The sequence below is a fragment of the Cetorhinus maximus genome, chromosome 7 (assembly GCF_964194155.1).
Source record: "Cetorhinus maximus chromosome 7, sCetMax3.hap1.1, whole genome shotgun sequence".
NCBI classification, from domain to species: Eukaryota; Metazoa; Chordata; class Chondrichthyes; order Lamniformes; family Cetorhinidae; genus Cetorhinus; species Cetorhinus maximus.
In genome coordinates this window covers 83,731,112-83,746,464 of record NC_135885.1, presented here as the reverse complement: position 1 = coordinate 83,746,464, position 15,353 = coordinate 83,731,112, and the positions used below count along the sequence as shown (strand labels likewise).

At 44.7% G+C, this 15,353-nt stretch overlaps 1 protein-coding gene across 4 annotated transcripts in view; it reads right to left on the bottom strand.

Moving 5' to 3' along the window:
- amotl1 (angiomotin like 1) overlaps nt 1-15,353 on the bottom strand; it is a 148,013-nt gene that overhangs the window by 105,447 nt on the left and 27,213 nt on the right. Inside the window, exon 1 of one of the 4 annotated variants that reach the window (XM_078545782.1) lies at nt 609-823. The exons of the other annotated variants lie outside the window; for them this stretch is intronic. The gene's annotated coding sequence lies outside the window, so the exon portion shown is untranslated. Of the gene's footprint in view, nt 1-608; nt 824-15,353 lie in introns of those variants that run through there. 4 annotated transcript variants of the gene reach the window in all.

Sequence of the window (15,353 nt, the reverse complement as noted above, 5' to 3'; positions counted from 1 at the left end):
GTCTGAACTCCTTCTCAATTCGAGAAAGTGACAAACGTGAGAACTTAAAAATGTGGCCAGATTTACAATTCTGAAGTATTAATAATTAATAAAAGTAGTACCGTGGACTGAAACAAAAAACGAAGTCGTTTAGTCAGTGTGTAAATAGACATGGTCAGGAGTGTAGGAGTGAATTCTACATCCCGAAAAAAAAGTGTTTGTGCTACAAGTGAAAGCCACACATTCTGGGCTATTTTCACCTCTCGTTCTGGCAATGATTTATTCGGCCCCCTTGTGATGTTACTCGCGTATATTAACGCCTCTGAAACAGTGACAACCGGACAGCAGCTCCTGCTTTAAAGTAAAGCTAACTGTAAACATGTCGGTGATCTGGCAGCTGACACCTCTTTGCATGGGCGCTTCTCATTCATCAGCCGCCAGACGAGAAAACACGGTGCTCCCACTCACACTAACTTTACATTTCCTCTTTATAACTGAGCACAGCTCTCAACCTCCCAACAGCAGCAAGGAGCGCAGAGAACAGCGGCACCAGCAATCCAAGCAACACTCTCCAAACTTTCATCATCTTCCTCAAACTTGTCCAGTCGACACATATTTCTGATTGTTACCTTCAGCTGCCTCCTCCAAAAATAAGAGTCTCTCAATGTTTGCCGGAAATTGCAATTTGTAGCCAATCCATGTAACTTCCAAATTCCCCCAAATTCCGAGTAGAGCTAGAAAGGGCAACGGGCCGGGTTGACCTAAAGGCTAATGCAGGGAAAATGGCTTTAGTCGGAGAGCAGCCCCAGCCATCCAACAATCAGCCCCATTCACATCGGAATGAGAGGAATGTCAGCGCTTTACCTACTGCACCAGAGCGTGGGCCGACTAGGTCCTAGCGCCAGTTTCTGACTCCACTATATCGACTGCAACCGAGGGAGAATCTTGGCGGTAGTTCTACAAGGTTTTTGATGCTGTAACACAGAGAGATTTCCTAAGGATCCAAGAACCAGTCAAGAAAGAGTTTTACCTACTGTAATACATAAAGGGATTCCATATAGTTTTAGGGATTGTCAGGTTAAGTGGGGGAAAAAGATTAGTGGAAATCTAGACACAATAACATCACTGGGTTTTCCTCTGATTAGTAAATATGAGGCATTAATTTTATGCATTACCAAAACAGGTGGATCTTATAGATTTTAACAGCAATAGTACAGTAACTTTTATTAATCATGCCTGACAATATGGTAGTTGTAAAAAATATTTTTCTGGAACTTTTTTTTATTTCAAATAACTCATGGGCAAGTTCCCCTGAAAGGGCACAGGATTCTCTGGGATTGTCAAGCAGAAAAGGATGATGGGTCCATTCACACAGGCACTTGGGTATAACACAATTTTCCATGTGCCAGCTGTGGCTCAATTGCTAGTTGTGGGTTCACTCCAGGGATTTGAGCACAAAAATCAAGACTGACACTCACTTCAGTGCAGTACTGAGGGAGTGCTGTGCTGTCCGAGGTGCCGTATTTCAGATGAGACATTAAACCAAGGTCCTGTCTGCCTTCTCAGGTGGACTTAAATGATTTCATGGCACTTTCTCAAAGAAGAGCAGGGAGTTATCCCTGGTGTCCTCACCAATATTTTTCCCTCAAACAACATCGCAAAAACAGATTCATTATATTAAAATCAATAGAGAAGTGTGATGTGCCCCACTATCACATTCAACCCCATTGTCTGTATATTTCCATGATCCATTGTTCTCATAAAGACGATCCAGAGGAAGTGATTGTATGGTATTACTTTTCGAAGCATGATATACCAAATATGTGTAATCCCTATTTTATGTAAGGTGTGCTTTTGGTTTATCTATCGTCGCCAGTGAAAAAGTGATCAATGTACATATCAAAATATTGGACAGTGCATCAGTAAGCCCCGATTGTCACTTACACAAATAGAATTTCAGAAATTTCTACAATATCTGTTGATTATCTGCCACTTTGGCTGAAAGAATTCAAGCTTCCCTGACCACTCCCTCTGTTTCTTGACTAACTCTCGCTGCTTATATTTCTTGTGCCAATTTCATAGAGTTTTTGCTTGTTCTACATGATAAGGATTAGGGAGAAAGGAGAAAAATTTGGTGCAATAATATTTAATATCATCAATAGTGAATTCCAAACTAATAAATTGTAAATGGAGACCTATAGTCAATTGAAAAAAAGCATGTGGAGGGTCAATTGTGTCCAAAAGATCATACATTAAGAAACAAAGAAACCCATTCCTGTACTGTACATTTTACACATAGTAGGGAAAGGTTAATAGTCTATCATTGTGGCATGTCAGTCAAGTTTAATCCAGAGTTGTCAATTTTTAAAACTGCTGTGATGTACCTTGAGAAGTTTAACAATGTTAAAGGTATTAAATAAATAAAACTTCCAGTTGTTTAGTGATGTAGCAAACATGACTTTTTGAATCAATTTACAATATTGTTATACACAGTGAGGAGGTTTATTTTCCTTAGCCCACACCAGATATGTTCATTTTCTAGCAACGGTCATTGAACAAAAACAATAATTGAAGTTGATTTTCTCTTAGCTCAATATTGTTAATGTTTATTATACAAAATTCTAATGCTATCACACACCTGGAACTTGTTAATTCAGCACAGAGTTGAGCATTAAGCAGGAAGGTGGCAATTTAAACAAAGCAAACATAAGAATTCTTAATAGTGCCAAAGAAGAGTCATATTGGACTTGAAACATTAATTCTGTTTCTCTCTCCACAGATACTGCCAGACCTGCTGAGTTTTTCCAGCATTTTCTGTTTTTATATTATGTAAGAATTCTTAAATTTAGACATTTTTATGCTAACGTATTTCCTATTTTATAACCCACAAGTAGTTTTGATGGTGCTCCACATGTCTTGTAGAGTTATCATCAATGTTCTTAATTATAGAATTGAAGATTTCATAAGATCATTAAACATGTGGGGCATGGAAATTGGTTTTCACCATAATGCCAACACAAACCAGATACGGTGAATAATCTCTAATGGGTAGGCCTGAAGCACACACAAATATTGGGATAAAGGCAAAATACTGAGGTTGCTGGAAATCTGAAACAAAAACAAAAAATGCTGGAAAAACTCAGCAGGTCTGACAGCATCTGTGGATAGAAAGACAGAGTTAACGTCTTGAGTCTGTATGACTCTTTAGAGCAGATATTGGGCCATTGGATTGCTGAGCTGCAAATCCCCAGGTAGCTCACCAACAAAGAGCTATTTAATCTTGGACCACTGTGTCACTGATATCAACCTTTGCATGGGTCCTGGTGGGGAGGTGATTGGGAGGAGGGGCATGACTGGGAAAAGGGGGAAGAGATCAGAGGAGGAGGAGATCAGGAGAAAGGGAGTGACTCAAGATGAAGGAAGCAATCATGAGGGAAGGGGATGACCAAGTTAGGAGGGAAAAGAATTAAAGAAAGACTTGCATTTATATATTGCCTTTCATGACAGCCCAAAGAACTTTACAGCCAACGAAGTACATTTTGAAGCGTAGCCACTGTTATAAATTTAGGAACACAGCAGCCAATATGTGCACAGCAAGTTCCCACAAACAGAAATACAATAATGACCAGATAATCTGTTTTTTTGTTGCTAGTTGAGGAATAAGTTTTTGCCACGAGAAAACTATAAATAGAGCACTTCTAACATATGAACATACGAAATAGGTCATTTGGCCCCTTGAGTCTGCTCCGCCATTCAATATGATCATGGCTGATCTATCTGTGTTTCGAATTCCACATTCCCATCTACCCCGATAACCTTTGATTCCCTTGCTTAACAAGAATTTATCTACCTCTGCCTTAAAAATATTCAATGATCCCGCCTCCACCACCTTCTGAGGCAGAGAGTTCCAAAGTTGCAAAACCCTCTGAGAAAAAATTTCTCCTCATCTTTGTCCTAAAGGGCAATCCCTAATTTTAAAACAGTGCCCCCTAGTTCTCGACTCACCCACAAGAAGAAACATCCTTTCCATATCCACCTTGTCAATACTGTTCAGGATCTTATAGACTTTAAACAAGTCACCCTTCACTCTTTTAAACTCCAGTGGAAACAAACCCTGCCTGTCTAATCTTTCCTCTAAGATGACACACTCATTCCAGATATTAATCTAGTAAACTCCCTCAGAACCGCCTCCAACGCATTTACATCCTTCCTTAAATAAGGAGACCAAAATTGCACACAATATTCGAGATGTGGTCTCGCCAATGCCCTGTATAACTGAAGCATAACATCCTTACTTTTAGGTTCAATCCCTCTCATAATAGACTCTCATAATAGCCTTCTTAATTATTTGCTGTACCTGCATGCTAACTTTTTGTGACTTGTGAGCTAGAACACCTAGATCCCTCTGCACCTCAGAATTCTGCAGCCATTCTCCATTTAAGTTATACTCTGCTTTTTTATTCTTCCTGCCAAAGTGAACAACTTCACATTTTCCCATGTTATGCTCCATCTGCCATATTTTTCCCACGCACTCAACCTATCTATATCCATCTGCAACCTCTTTCTGTCCTCTTCACAACATACTTTCCTACCTATCTTTGTGTCATCTGCATATTTAACTACCTTGCCTTCACTCCCTTCATCTAAGTCATTGATATAAATTGTAAAAAGTTCAGGCCCCAGCACAGACCCCTGCAGGACTCCACTCGTCACATCCTGCCAATCAGAAAAAGACCCATTTATACATACTCTGTTTTCAGCCAACCAGCCAATCTTCTATCCAGGCTAATATGTTACCGCCTACACCATGAGCTTTTATTTTCTACAATAACCTTTGATGTGGCACCTTATCAAATGCCTTCTGGAAATCCAAGTACCGCATGTCTACAGGCTCCCCTTTATCCACAGCGCATGTTACTCCTTCAAAGAGCTCCAATAAATTGGTTAAACACAATTTCCTTTCACAAAACCTTGCTGACTCTTCCTGATTACCTTCAGTTTCTCTAAGTGCCCAGCTATAACCTCCTTAATGATTGATTCTAACACCTTCCCCACCACAGATGTCAAGCTAACTGGCCTATAGTTTCCTGTTTTCTGCCTCCCTCCCTTCTTGAACAGAGGGGTTATATTTGCCACTTTTCAGTCCGATGGAGCCTTTCCAGAATCTAGCGAATTTTGGAAAATGGACACCAATGCATCTACTACCACATTAGCCACCTCTTTTAAGACCCTAGGATAAAGTCCATCAGGACCAGGAGATTTGTCAGCCTGCAGCTCCATCAATTTGCTCAGTACCGCTTCCCAAGTGATTGTAATTTCACCGAGTTCCCGTCTCCCTTCCACCTCCTGATTTTACTGGAATGTTTTTTGTATCCTCTATAGTGAAGACAGAAGCAAATTATTTGTTCATTTAATGCACCATTTCCTTATTATCTACTATTAACTCCCCACTGTCACTCTCTGGAGGACCAACACTCACTTTCCTCACTCTTTTCCTTTTTAAATGCCTGTAGAAATTCTTGCTTTCCATTTTTACATTTCTAGCTAGCTTCCTCTCATGCTCTAATTTCTTTCTCCTGATTAACTTTTTAATCATTCTCTGCCATTCTTTATATTCTGACCAATCATCTGACCTGCCACTCATCTTTGCGCAGTTATATGCTTTTTCCTTAAGTTTGATGCTTTCCTTAACTTATTTAGTTAACCACGGATGGTCGGTCCTCCCCTTAGAAATTTTCTTTATAGTTGGAATATACTTATACTGAGTATTCTGAAATATCCTCTTAAATGTCTGCTGGTGCTTCTCTATTGATCTTTCTCCTAGCCTAATATCCAAGTTCACATCAGCTAGTTCAGCTTTCATGCCCACATAGTTGCCATTATTTAAGTTAAAATACTAGTGTTAGAGCCACTCTTCTCCCTTTCAAACTGGATGTAAAATTCAATCGTACTGTGGTCGCTGCTACCTAGAGGTGCCTTTACTCTAAAGTCATTAATTAATCTTGTCATTTTACGCAATACCAAGTCTAATATAACCTGCTCTCTGGTTGGTTCCAGAACATGCTGCTCTAAAAAAACTATCTCAAAATCATTCTATGAACTCCTCATCCAGGCTACTACTGCCAATCTAATTTTTCCAGTTTATACATAGATTAAAATCACCCATGATTATTGCTGTCCCTTTATCACAAGCACCCAATATTTCTTCTTGTATAACTTGTCCTACATTGTGGTTACTGTTAGAGGGCCTGTAGACCATTCCCACTGATGTCTTTCCCCTACTATTCCTCATCTCCACCCAAACCGATTCTACATCCTGATCTCCTGAATCAAGGTCATCTCAAACTATTGCACCAATGCCATCCTTGATCAACAGTGCTACCCCTCCACCTTTACCTTGCTTCCTATTCTTCTTGAATATCATATATCCCTCGATTTTCAGGATCCAATCCTTGTCATCCTGCAGCCACGTCTCCATAATGGCTATCAGATCATATTTTTTATTTCAATGTGCACTATTAATTCATTTACTTTGTCGTGAATGCTACGCACATTCAGATGTAGAGCCTTAGTTTTGTCTTTTGTTATCTTTGTTACATCTAGTCTTGACTATTGGTACATTCTTAGGTTTTATTTCTCTTTCCCTTCCTGCTAATCTATGACCCTCATTTCCCATATTACTATTATGGTTGTCCTACCTTGAACCTACCCCTTGATTTGCCACATCTACCCAAGCTTGATCCCTCACCCTCCTTATTTAGTTTAAAGCCCTATCTTCTTCTCTAGTTATGCGATTCGCAAGAACACATGTCCCAGCAGGGCTCAGATGTAGACCGTCCCAACACTACAGCCCCCACTTTCCCCAGTGCTGGTGCCAGTTATCCACGAACTGGAACCCACTTCTCCCACACCAGTTTTTGAGCTACGAATTCATCTCTCTAATCCAATTGCCCTATGCCAATTTACACGTGGCTCAGGTAGTAATCCAAAGATTATTACCTTTGAGGCTCTGCTTCTTAATTTGGTACCTAGCTTCTCATACTAGCTAAGCAGAACCTCCTTCCTTGTCCTGCCTATGTCGTTAATACCTACATGGACCACGACAACTGGATCCTCCACCTCCCACTGCAAGTTCCTCTCCAGCCCTGAGCAGATGTCCCGAACCCCGGCTCCAGGCAAGCAACACAGCCTTCTGGACTCTCGCTCTCCACTGCAGAGAATGGTGTCAATTCCCCTCACTATACTATCCCCTATTACCACTACATTCCTGTTTGCTCCCCGCACTTGAATGGCTTCTTTCCCATTACGGTCACATCCCCCTGTCTCTCACTGCTGACCAAAACAGACAACCCTATTCTAAGAGGCGTGACCACCTTCTGGAACAAAGTGTCCAAGTATTTCTGCCCCTCTCTTATGTTGTGCAGTGTCTGCAGTTCGTCTTCCAGATCAATAAGCCTGATCCAGAATTCCTCCGTCTTCATATGCTTTTTGCAAATGTGTTTGTCATGGATCGCCTTGACGTTCTAAACCACCCATGCTCCATAGCTGCAACATGACATCTGTCCTGCCATTGCTACTTATGTTATTTAGTTTATTTAATTTAATTACTCACTTAATTAACTTAGAATGATTCCTTTGTATCCTACACCTCTTTCCCCGTACACTGAATTTCCAAGTGAACCTAATTTGCTACTCACTAAGTCTCCATCTCACTCTGGCATAGTTGCCTGTCTCCTTGTGCACCCCTTACTGATCATGCGGTTTGAAAAGCCTGTCTCTCTTCTAGACCTGCTTTCAGGTGATTGACAGATAACTGCCAATCCAGGCAGTTCTCTGTTTAACAAGCTAACCTAAGTTACTTAAAGGTTGGTTCTATGTCAGGTCTTGATTCTTAATCTGAAAAGGACTTAGCAGAACTTACCACATGAACCTAATTTGCTACTCACTCAGTCTCCGCCTCACTCCAGCGTAGTCAACTGTCTCCTCCCATGCTCCTTCTAGGCCACTGCTATACATATTCTGTCAAATGGTTCATGAGGCACAGGTGGATACCTGGAAGGAGGCTGTCTGCATGGTTTGTGGCCTGGACAAACCACTAGAAACTGGGGGTGAAGTGGAGCAATTTAATACTGTCATTAAAAATGACTGGTGCTGTGGTTACAAAGCCAGGAACACTGTACAAAAAGGTAGGAACTCCTGCCCCCTTGTGGGTCATAAAGTGATCAGGTAAATATTTTTTCCTTTTTAAGGACTGTCTGTTAGGGGATTGCTTGCTTTTGTCTAATATTACTCAATGCTAGGTGTTTTTTTAAAAATAACACACAGTTTATTCAATAATCGATAACTCTATTTGCTTAATACCAGCTTCTGTATCTACGTATGGGTCAGTTGTTCTGTTGTAGATAATTTGGAAAAAGATTTGCTTGTAATAAGTATCAAGCTTGTTTTTAAATCACATTGGCCTCAAAACATTAAAGCAGATAAACAAAAATAAAAAATGTCAACCTTTACTCATCTAATGAAGGAATCTGGAATGCCTATGGATCCAAACTTTATTGGTTCAAGAAAGTATATCATATTTCTTAATAAGTTCTAACTTGAAGAAAAGATTATTCTTGTAACAAAACAAAGTAAAGGGTGGAATCGTCCCAGGTTTGCACTAAGTGCGACAGTGGGCCTCTGATTTGCCCGCCCTGTCCTGCCTGGTCACCTCAGGCCTTCAGTAAACCGGGCACCATTTTTAAAGGACGCCCCTGCACACAGCCAGCACTCTTCAAGGGATAGGAAGCTACTGGGAACTGATGGTTGCCAAAGGGAGGAAACATGCTGCCCCCAAATTTAGCAACACCTCCCTCGAGCACCTACTGGATGCAGTGGAGGCACACAGCGAAGTCCTGTACCCTCGCTCTGGGCGAAGACCAGCAAGCAAGGTCACCAATCCAGCGTGGGAGGCAATGGTCAGCACCAATGCCCTGTAAAAGAGGACAGCCATCCAGTGCAGGAAGAGGATTAAGGCTCTCATCCAATCCTCCAGGGTAAGTCACTCAGCATGTCATTCTCAACTCACACACTCACAAACCCATCACACATCCACAGGGATTTCACACCTCAAGGGACACCACCACTAACTGTCACACACACCCTCACATCTCCATCATATCCTCTGGAGCCCATGTCCTTATCCCATCCATGGCTCCTCTCACCACACAAACATTCCATGCAGTGCCGTGTGTCCCGCTCACACTCTCTCCATCTATGTTATCATACAGGAGAAGTTGGCTGACAAGCAGAGGTCCCAGACTGGGTGCAGTGGCTCACATTAGACCCCTCACTCACTTTGAGGAGCGCTGACTGGTGAGGACGTGAACCGTGCCTGCAGCGATAGTGAAATCAATGGCAAACACCCACGTGAGGATCCTGCACCACATAATCCCTCTCTCAACGGCACTGTGAGTGCTCTCTCTCCTGCTTTGACTCCTCTGCCATGCACTAATTATCTTTACTTTGGTTCACAGGGAACTTTGCCAAGCGACCAACACCCTCAGCCAGCCAGTCCCTCAGCTCCATCCAGGTCCTCACGTCCCGCCAAGAGGACACCTCCTCCATTGAAGAGCTGGAAATAAGCAGCCTGGGAGATCCATCACAGCACTTACCCACACCCTCCATCAGCACAGAGACACACACCTCGGTGGTACCTAGATCTACAGCAGGCTCGGCTTCACAATCTGGTGGTCACCCACAGACATGTATCCACAGCAGGAGGAGGCAGGTTCAGCTGAGCTTGCCGGCACTCGGAAGACTGCTGGAAAAGAGGCATTTGTGAGCTTTGAGTCAGATAATAAGCCTCTGGATTTGGCCTTCCAACTCATAGTGGAGAGTCAGCAGAAGGCAGGGGAAAATCACCCAGAGCTGTAGGAAGCCCTCAACAGAGTGGCAAATGAGTCGGAGGAGTGTGTCTGCCTGCTCTCTGATGAAGTGGTGCTCACAGGTGCACGCATGGAGTTCTCCATGGGAAAGATTATGGCCGGAATTTTCCAGCCCTTTTGGTGTCAGGCGTCATGGTGGGTGTGAACAGGCAATAAGGCGAGAAGGCCAAGTATTGGTTTCATGCTATCATGAAACCAGAACACGGAGATGCACGCAGACCTGCACTCCATCGCGGTAGCCATGAGTGAGTTACTGCAATGGCAACGCAAGAAGGAAATGGGACACCTGGACATCTGTCCAGGTGCTCCTTCCCCTTGAGGAGTCAGGCCAGAACCCTTGGGCACCCGAAGGGAGGAGGAGCAGCAGCTGGACACCCCAGGATCATCCACTCAGGAATCTCAGAGACTATCCGCTTATCCGCTCCCTCCGAGTCCCCTTTGCATGTGACACCACCACCACCACCACCACCTCCCCACCCCCCGCCCCCTCCCCCCCACCGCCCCAACCTCATCCTCTGTCACAGCCGAGGGAGCAGCTGGCTAACGGGAGGACAGCCAAAGCAAGCCAGGGCCCTCAAAGCCTCGGTTCCCCAGAGGACCCAAGAGAAGTCTTCAGAGGCAACAGGGCCAACCATTGCACAAGCTGTCTCCACCCTTGCTGCGGATGTCAGGGCAGCACCTAAAAGAAGTGATAGGCCTAGAAAGGTTAAGAATTTATTATCACAGCTGGTTGCAGGGATGTACAGATTTTGTCACTTTATAATCTAAAAATATATTCACTTTCACGGAGTAATGTGTAATGGTATCTTTCAGCTTCATTTACAAGTTTTGTGAGTCCTCCCCCTGCATTCCTCCCCACTAGCAGCTCAGCTGAATGCAACGGGACAATGAGAAGTGTGTGTGGGCAGGGCCTTTCAGAGCCTCGTGTAAGCATCTCCCACACATGCGGAGCCTTCTCCCTTCACACTCATCTCAATATCCTGAGCATTTTCAATGCTGCCTGTTGGGGTTCTCTTTCAGCTGCCCATCTGAGCCGACCTGCATCTCCACCCACCCACTGATCACACTCCCGAGGGACACCTGTACCCGCGCAACATGAGGCTCCTCTCACTTTCGTCTTCAAAAACATGGTCGTAGTAAGGTTTCTTCTCAGCTCACCCGTCCTTCCCCTCCCACAGTCACCCATGACCTTTCCCCCATCTCGGTGGACCCACCCCCCCCACCCACCTGCATCACCTACCGCCTCCCCATTGTCACCCACCAACTAGAACCCTTTTCTTTCCAGGGTGTCCAGGTGAACGTGTATGCTCCCTACCTACCCGAGATTCCCACCCCCATCCACAGTGACCTCCCCAACCTCCTCCTTCCCACCCCCAGGGTCCGTGTCAGCCTCAGAGTCCCCATCAATCACCCTCGCCATCCCTTCTACTGCTATCGTTGCATCCTCACCCTCCCACCCTTCCTGCTCACTCTGCCCCATCTTATACTGACCATTCCCTCCTACCATACCCACCCTCAATTCGCTCCCAAGGAGGTAGCCATTGACTCCACAGACCCCCTCCCTCGCACGTTCACCTGGACATCTCCCCCCAACCATACTCCCTCCTCCACCCTTACTCCCATCTGGACTCCTTCCCCTCTCTGGATTCCTTCCCCTCTCCAGACTCCTTCCCTTACACCTTTCTCCCCCTCATACCTATCTCCCCAGTTGCCACATTCTCCCCGTTACATGGTCCTCCTCCCGTACTCCCTACCCACCTCCCAACCTCACCACACAACCCCCGACACCTTCATTTCCCTGGTCCCAACCTCTTCCCCCCAGCACTTCTGTTCCCCCGAACAACTCCCTGCCATCCCACTCCACCAGTACACCTTCTTCTCCCAGTCAAACCTAGACCTTCCTCTCCCACCTCCCCCCCAACCCCTGCCGTCAGTACACCTCCTCTCCCACTCACAGCTGAACCTTCCTCTCCCCCACCACCCTGATGATCATCTGTAGCAGCCCATGGCCAAGACTCTGATGTTCCGAAGCAGGACCCTGACATCAATGGTGACCTCCCACCTTCCGTGAGCTGCTTCGCGATGGAGCCATGTCCATGAGAATCCACCCAGCATGCTATGCAAGTGTCCCTCCAGGGTCCGCTAGCTGTAGGGCTCCAGCATCTTCTGCTCCTACAGGATTTGTGATGTGAGCAAGGCCCTAACAGTGAGTCCAGACTTCTGCACGTCACACTTGTCCAGACGTGTTCTGCACTGGTGTGTTTTCCCGCTGACATGGCCAGTAGATTTGACTTGGGGAGATGATTCCGGAAAGCAAGAAAAATGATGAGATGTAAATGCAATGAAATTAGATACCCAACGTCAGGTGGTGGGAAAGGCGGAAATGGTCATTGATGGATGGAGCGGACGATTGCAAACTGGTTTCACGATAGCATGAAACCAATATTTGGCCTTCTTGCCTTATTGTCTGTTCATGCCCACCATGACGCCTGACACTAACAGGGCTGGAAAATTCCAGCCATAATTTCTTTTCTTTTTGAAAGTCAGCATAATGAGTGGATACAGACTTCTTTATCTCCAGGATAGCACTTCATTATCCATAATGAATACAGGATGGAATCATGGACTTTCTAACAAATGGACCTCATTACAGGCTTGGATCAAACACGGACAAAAGAACTGAACTCCAGACGTGAGGTGAGAGCGACTGCCCTTGGCAGCATTTGACTGAGTGCGGCATCTAGAAAAATTGGAGTCAATGGGAATCAGGGGGAAAACTCTCTACTGGGTGGAGTCATACCTAGCACAAAGGAAGTTCGTTGTGGTTGGTCTCAGCTCCAAGACATCACTGCAGGAGTTCCTTAGGTTAGTGTCCTCGGCCCACTCATATTCAGTTGCTTCAACAATGACCTTCCTTCCATCATAAGGTCAGAAGTGGGGATGTTCACTGATGATTGCACAATGTTCAGCACCATTTGCAATGCCTCAGATACTGAAGCAGTCCATGTCTAAATACAACAAGACCTGGACAATATCCAGGCTTGGGCCGAAAAGTGGCAAGAAACATTCGCGCCACACAAGTTCCAGGCAATGACCATCTCCAACAAGAGAGAATCCAACCATCGCCCCTTGATGTTCAATGGCATTACATCAATCACTCCGCCCACTATCAACATCCTGGGGTTTACCATTGGCCAGAAACTGAACTGGATTAGACATATAAATACTGTGGCTACAAGAGCAGGTCAGAGGCTAAGAATCATGCGACGAGTAACTCACCTCCTGACTCCCCAAAGCCTGTCCACCATCTACAAGCACAAGTCAGGAGTGTGATGGAATACTCTCCACTTGCCTGGATGAGTGCAGCTCCAACAACACTCAAGAAACTTGACACCATCCAGGACAAAGCAGCCTGCTTGATTGGCACCCCATCCACAAACATTCATTCCCTCCACCACTGACAAACAGTGGCAGCAGTGTGTACCATGCACAAGATGCACGGTAGGAACTCACCAATCCTCCTTAGACAGCACCTTCCAAACCCATGACCACTACCACCTATACGGGCGAGGGCAGCAGATAGATGAAAACACCACCACCTGGAAGTTCCCCTTCAAGCCACTCATCCTGACTTGGAACTAAATCACCATTCCTTCACTATCGCTGGGTCAAAATCCTGGAGCATGCTCCCTGACAGCACTGCGGTGTATCTACACCACATGGGCTGCAGCAGTTCAAGAAGGCAGCTCACCACCACATTCTCAAGGCCAACTAGGAGATGGGCAATAAATGCTGGCCCAGCCAGCAACACTTATAATCCACAAACAAATAAAAAAAAGAATAAAGGAGCCTTTAGGTGCAGCAGATGTATTCCGATATAGTCACATGAACTAGATCATTAACTATTTCATAAAATGTGCTTTATTAAAATAAATTAATAGAGACAGTAGTGCAGGAAAGAACTGTATTCAGCATTCAGCCACAGTCTGTAGCATTTTCAGTCAGAACTTCAAAAGGACATAGACAAGTTGGTGGAATGGGCAGACTGGCGGCAGATAAAGTTCAATGCAAAAAGTGATTCATTTTGATAGAAAGAGCATGTAGAGACAATATAAAATTAAGGGCACAATTCTAAAGGGGTGCAGGAGCAGAGGGACCTGGGTGTCTATGTGCATAATTCATTGAAGGTGGCAGGACAGATTGAGAGAGTGGATAATAAAGCATAGAGCACAAGAGCAAGGAGGTTATATTGAACTTGTGTAGGACACTAGTTCGGACTCAGAGAGAGTATTGCGTCCAATTCTGGGCGCTGCACTTTAGAAAGGATGTGAAAACACTGGAGAGAGTTCAGAAAAAAGTCAGAAGAATGGTTCTAGGGATAAAGAAGATCAGCTCTGAAGATAGATTGGAGAAGTAAGGACTGTTTTCCTCAGAGAAAAGAAGGCTGTGAGGAGATTTGATAGCGGTGTTCAAAATCATGAGGGGCCTGGACACAGTAGATAGGGAGAAACTGTTCCCACACATGAGAGGATCAAGAATGAGAGCGCATAGATTTGAAGTAATTGGTCAAAGAAGCAAGAGCAACATGAAGAAAAACTTTTTCACACAGTGAGTGGTTAAGGTTTGGAATGCACTGCCTGAGTGTGTGGTGGAGGCAGGTTCAATTGAAGCATTCAAAGGAAAATTAGACTCACTTACTTTTCCAGAACCACTTCATCCAATTCAGGGTCACAGGGAGCCTATCCTGACAAGCAATGGGCATGGTACACCCAGGACAGGATGTCAGTCCATCACAGGGCACACACTCACACACATTGGGGGACAATTTACCATAGGCAATCCACCTAACCAGCACTTCTTTGGACAGTTGGAGGAAACCGGAGCACCCAGCAGAAACCCACACAAACATAGGGGGAATGTGCAAACTCCACACAGACAGACACCCCAAGGTCAGGATCAAACCCAGGTCCCTAGAGCTGTGAGGCAGCAGCACTAACCACTGCACCACCATGCTGCCCCAAGAATGAGACTGTTATCTGAAAAGGAAGAATCTTCAGGGTTAAAGGGAGAAGGCAGGACAATGGCACCAAATGAATAGCTCATTCGGAGAGCCAGTGCAGACATGATGGGCCAAATGGCCTCCCTCTGTACTGTAACAATTCTGTAATTCTGTGAGAAGAACCTCAACACTTTGCAGTTAGCCAGGGATGGCACTGGAAAACCAAGGAAGCGAACTTCCATGGGGATTCTCTTGATTATCCACCATAACTTTGGACGGAAGCCACAGAAACCCAGGAAATTTGATGTGAGCATAGCTTCAACTGATTTCCAGAATATCTGCAGCTCTTTCACTGAGGTTATAGTGGACAACAGCAACAACAACAACTTGCACCTTTAACATAATAAAACTGTATAAAGCAACATTTTACACTGAGTGATATTAGGGCG